We start from the raw sequence: 6314 nt of genomic DNA on the forward strand, positions 1-6314 counted from the left end.
TACTTAAGTGTCACATGCAAGTCTGTGGATTGGAAAAGACCTTTCACTTTAGACCTGCCAGAATTACAGGGGAGAGGGTTGGAAACTGTCAGACATGCATAAGACATTTAAGCAATTCATCTGATCCTTGAAGTGTCTGTTTTCTCATCTGTAAAATGGAGTTAACAATGCCTGTTTAACCTAACCTATCACTTAAAAGAATTAGAAAAAGAAGAACAAACAAAACCTAAAGTCAGCAGAATGAAGGAAATAATAAAGATCAGAGAGGAAATAGAGATTTAAAAATAGAAAATAAATTAATAAAACCAAGGGCTGTTTCTTTGAAAGGAGAAACAAGATTGACAAACCTCTGGCCAGACTCACCGAGGAGAAAAGAGAGAGAGAACCCAAATAAACAACATAAGAAATAAAAAAGGAGACATAACAACTGATACTGCAGAAATACAAAAAACCACAAGGGAATACTATGAACAAAATTCAACAACCTAGAAGAAATGGACAAGTTTCTAGAAACATACAGCCCACCAAAATTGAATCAAGCAGAAATAGGTAATTTGAACAGACCAATCACTAAAAGTAAAAGAGAATCTGTAGGGCTTCCCTGGTGGCGCAGTGGTTGAGAATCTGCCTGCCAATGCAGGGGACACAGGTTCGAGCCCTGGTCGGGGAAGATCCCACATGCCGCAGAGCAACTAGGCCCGTGAACCACAATTACTGAGCCTGCGCATCTGGAGCCTGTGCTCCGCAACAAGAGAGGCTGCAATAATGAGAGGCCCACGCACCGCGATGAAGAGTGGCCCCCACTTGCCGCAACAAGAGAAGGCTCTCGCACAGAAATGAAGACCCAACACAGCCATAAATAAATAAATAAAAATTAAATAAAAAAAAAAGAGAGAACCTGTAATTAAAAAACTCCCTACAAACAAAAGTCCAGGACCAAACTTCACAGGTGAATTCACAGGTGAATTCTACCAGACATACAAAGAACTTACACCGATCCTTCTCAAAATCTTCCAAAATATTGAAGAGGAAGGAACATTCCCAAAGACATTCTGTGAAGCCACCATCACCCTGATACCAAAACCAGACAAAGACATCACCAAAAAAGAAAATTACAGGGCAATATCTTTGATGAATATAGATGCAAAAATTCTCAACAAAATATTAGCAAACTGAATCAACAACACATAAGAAAGATCATACACCATGACCAAGTGGGATTCATCTCAAGTTCACAAGGATGGTTCAACACAGGCAAATTAATATGATACACCACATAAACAAAAGACAAGACAAAAACCACATGATCATCAATAGAGGCAGAAAAAGCATTTGACAAAATTCAACATCCATTCATGATAAAAACCCTTACCAAAGTGGGTAGAGTGGGAGCATATCTCAAGATAATAAAAGCTATTTACAACAAACCCACAGCCAATATAATACTCAATGGTGACAAGCTGAAAGCCTTCCCACTAAAATTTGGAACAAGACAAGGATGCCCCTCTCACCTCTTCTATTCCACACAGTCTTAGAGGTCCTAGCCACAGCAATCTGACAAAAAAAAGAAATAAAGCGTATCCAGATTGGAAGGGAAGAGGTAAAACTGTCATTATATACAGATGATATGATACTATACATAGAAAACCCTAAAGACTCCACACAAAAACTACTAGAACTGATAAACGAGTTCAGCAAGGTAGCTGGATACAAGATTAACATGCAGAAATCAGTTGCATTTCTTTATACCAACAATGAAATGTCAGAAAGGAAATGTAAAAAAACAAAAACGTTTTAAAATCACACCCCCAAAAATAAAATACTTACGAATAAACCTGACCAGGGAGATAAGACTTACATACTGAGAACTGTAAAACATTAATAAAGGAAATTGAAAACGATTCAAAGAAATGGAAAGATATTCCATACTCTTGGATTAGAAGAATTAATATTGTTAAAATGGCCACACTACCCAAAGCAGTCTACAGATTTAATGTGATCCCTATCAAATTACCACTGACATTTTTCACAGAACAGAATAATCCTAAAATTCACATGGAACCATAAAAGACTCAATTGCCAAAGAAATCCTGAAGAAAAAGAACAAAGCAGGAGGCATAACCCTCCCAGACTTCAAACAATATTACAAAGCTAAATTAATCAAAGCAGCATGGTATTGGCACAAAAAGACATATGGATCAATGGAACAGAATACAGAGGACAGAAATAAACCCACACACCTATGGTCAATTAATCTTCAACAAAGGAGGCAAGAATATACAATGGGAAAAAGTCCCTTCAGCAAGTGATGTTGGGAAAGTTGGACAGCCACATGTAAATCAATAAAGTTGGAGCACACCCTCTCACCATACGCAAAAATAAACTCAAAATGGCTTAAAGACTTAAACATAAGACATGACACCATAAAACTCCTAGAAGAGAACATAGGCAAAACATTCTCTGACATAAATCATACCAGTATTTTCTTTGGTCAGTCTCCCAAGGCCATAGAAATAAAAACAAAAATAAACAAATGGGACCTAATCAAACTTACAAGCTTTTGCACAACAAAGGAAACCATAAACAAAATGAAAATACAACCCACAGAATGGGAGAAAATATTTTCAAATGATGTGACCAACAGAGGCTTAATTTCCAAAATATAAAAACAGCTCATACAACTCAGCAACAACAAAAAAACCCTATCCAAAAATGGGCAGAAGACCTAAATAGACATTTCTCCAAAGAAGACATACAGATGGTCAATAGGCACATGGAAAGATGCTCAACATTGCTAATTATTAGAGAAATGAAAATCAAAATGACAGGTATCATCTCACACCAGTCAGAATGGCTATCATCAAAAAGTCTACAAATAATAAATGCTGGAGAGGGTGTGGAGAAAAGGGAACCCTGCTACACTGTTGGTGGGAATGGAAGTTGGTGCATCCACTGTGGAAAAACAGTATGGAGGTTCTTCAGAAAACTAAAAATAGAATTACCATATGATCCAGCAATCCCATTCCTGGGCATATATCCAGACAAAACTCTAATCCAAAAAGATACATGCACCCCCTATGTTCATAGCAGCACTATTCACAATAGCCAAGACATGGAAGCAACCTGAATGTCCATCGACAGATGAATGGATAAAGATGTGGTACATATATACAATGAAATACCACTCAGCCACAAAAAAGAATGAAATAATGCCATTTGCAGCAACATGGATGCAACTGGAGATTATCATACTAAGTGAAATAAGTCAGAAAAAGACAAATACCATATGATATCACTTATATGTGGACTCTAAAATATGACACAAATGAACCTACCTATGAAACAGAAACAATCACAGATATAGAGAACAGACTGGTGGTTGCCAAGGGGGAGGGGGTTGGGGGAGGGATGGAGTAGGAGGTTGGGATTAGCAGATGTAAGCTTTTATATGTAGACTGGATAAACAACAAAGTCCTACTGTATAGCACAGGCAACTATATTCAGTATCCTATAAAAAACCATAATGGAAAAGAATATATTAAAAAAGTATGTAACTGAGTCACTTTGCTGTATAGCAGTAATTAATACAACATTGTAAATCAGCTATACTTCAATTTAAAAAAAGTTGTGAAAAAAATACATTAAAAAAGTCATGTGAGGGCTTCCCTGGTGGTGCAGTGGTTGAGAATCTGCCTGCCAATGCAGGGGACATGGGTTCAAGCCCTGGTCTGGGAGGATCCGACATGCCGCGGAGCAACTAGGCCCGTGAGCCACAACTACTGAGCCTGCGCGTCTGGAGCCTGTGCTCCGCAACAAGAGAGGCCACGACAGTGAGAGGCCCGCACACCGCGATGAAGAGTGGCCCCCGCTCGCCGCAACTAGTGAAAGCCCTCGTACAGAAACGAAGACCCAACACAGCCAAAAATAAATAAATAAAAGTAAATTAAAAAAAAAGTCATGTGAAATTATAATAAATACCCCCCCCCAAAAAAACCCCAACAATGCCTATTTAATTATGAGTTTGCAACCATAATTTAGTGTATGCTAACTGTGCCATTTCAAAGAAGGCCAAGATGTTTAAAGATTATTTTATGAGGCTTAAAGATAGATTAAGATGAGAACTACACCAATAAAATGTTTCTCATTGGCCAGGATTTCATTAATAATTTTTTAATTTATTCATTTAATACATTTTTATTTAATATTTAAATCTGACCATACTTTTCAGTTCTAGTCACCACAAATAAATATAAGAGGATCTTGGGAAGAACGGCAAGGATGAGTAGGTTTCAGAATATTGCCCATAAAGGGATAGTAGAAGGAATTAAGTTTCTGTTACTTTTAACAGTTGCTCCAATTTGACTGTTACCATCAAACAAATTAAATTTTTTTCAGAGAAGGATGCTGGGCAATCCTCTGTAGCAAGAGATGACTAAATAGAAAAATGTGAACTTTAAAAAGACATTTTAACATTAAGCTATAATTTAGGATAAAGAGATAATAGTATTCATATCTGTAAATTAGAATTTTGTGAATGAACATTTTACTGAACTCTTAGAGGTATGATTAATTCAGTTATGTAAAATCACATTATATAAGTTCTCTTTAGCTTGCTTTTAGGTCTATTTGTTCTCTGTGAATGATTAAGTAATAACTCAGAATATTATGGTTGAGTGGAAATACTGCTTTTATACAAAATCTTTAACTTAATTTCTCTAAGTATGAAATATATTTTGGAGCTAAATTCTCTGATATTAAATGTGACATCTAAGAAGTGACTCTTTCAGTTTAACTGTTGAATAGAATTTAGTACTTTTATATCTTATTTTAATAGAGATTCCTGCAGTGCTATGATGGGATTAAGTTTTCCAGAATCTGACCCATTATTTAGAAAAGGAAAAAAATAATATTTATTTGGAGGCTACAAAATACCCACAGGCATTCACACGTCACAATCCCCCTACTTTGAACCTACACGTTGTACAGACGTTAGTAAGAAAAAATGAGGTAATTTTTGAAAATGTAAGAATGACAATACAATTGACCCTGAACAACTCTGGGGTTAACCCATGTAATTTATAGCCAGCCCTCTGTATCTGGAGTTCAGCAGCAGCAGTAGCTTCAACCAACCACTGACCCTGTCGTTCTATAGTATTTACTACTGAAAAATATCTTTGCACAAGTGGACCCACATAGTTCAAACCTGAGTTGTTCAAGGATCAGTTGTACTTATTCCACACCAAAGGTAGGAATGAGGATAATATCTGTGGCTCTGATAACTCAGTGATTCCAATTATAAGCTGGTGTTTTATCTTAGTAAAACCACCAAAAGGGGCAATAGTTACTACAAGTATTTGGGAACTGGGAGATAGGTCAACAAATGTTGATGACTGCCAGGTAACTTGGTGTTTTTTCATTCCAGAAATTCATCAGAACCTTAAAATAAGTGTGATGTAATACTTAACAGCAGGAATTTCAGAATTGAAAAGCATGAATGCTTTCATAATAGCAGTCTGCATTCCCTGTTGCCAAGACTCACCAACGATAGGATTGTTCTTAGTACACCTGTGCTGAGATTATCAATGGCTGTGACCTGATAGCTTGGCAATGCTGTCAGTGCCCCAATCTCAGAGACTGGAGGAGATCTAGAGGGGAAGTATGAATAACACGGCTTTCAGTAAGATTATATTATTCTACTGACACTTAACCAATATGAGAAACTTTTACAGTAATCCACTCAAAACTGTAGTTAGCCTCTGACGAAGGATTACTAACTCCTCTTGTATGAAATTCCCTTTATGTTTTAAAAATTCAAAGTCTATAATAACTACAAAAAGTAGAAAAGTAATATGCCTTAATTTGACTAAATTCTATTAGGGGATGACAGTGGCATTTGTGATACGTAAGACATCTATAAAATAATGTTGAAAAATTACAAAATAAATTTTTTCCTCATTACAACATAATGGAGTTATGATTTTGAACAGAGAGAATGAGTCCATTAGCCCTCTACCTAAGTTTATTTAAATTAGTAACATTAAAAACAAATCTGAAAGTAGATAGAGTTAGATAAAAGTTTTTTAAAAAAGCATCAATAACAAACCATATAAAATTAAGCTTACAAGTAGATTTTAAAGAGAGAACAAAAGTAAATGGTGAAAGTGTTATAAGAAGATGAGAGATTGTTAACATTTGGGGAAGGCCTTTTTAAGCAAACGTGTATCTCAGAAGTTATAAATTATGACATATTTGATTTCATGAAATTTTAAAATTTATTTTAATCAAAGGCTCATTCCCCAGACCAACTACTTTTA

Source organism: Balaenoptera musculus, chromosome 14 (assembly GCF_009873245.2).
Source record: "Balaenoptera musculus isolate JJ_BM4_2016_0621 chromosome 14, mBalMus1.pri.v3, whole genome shotgun sequence".
Taxonomy (NCBI): domain Eukaryota; kingdom Metazoa; phylum Chordata; class Mammalia; order Artiodactyla; family Balaenopteridae; genus Balaenoptera; species Balaenoptera musculus.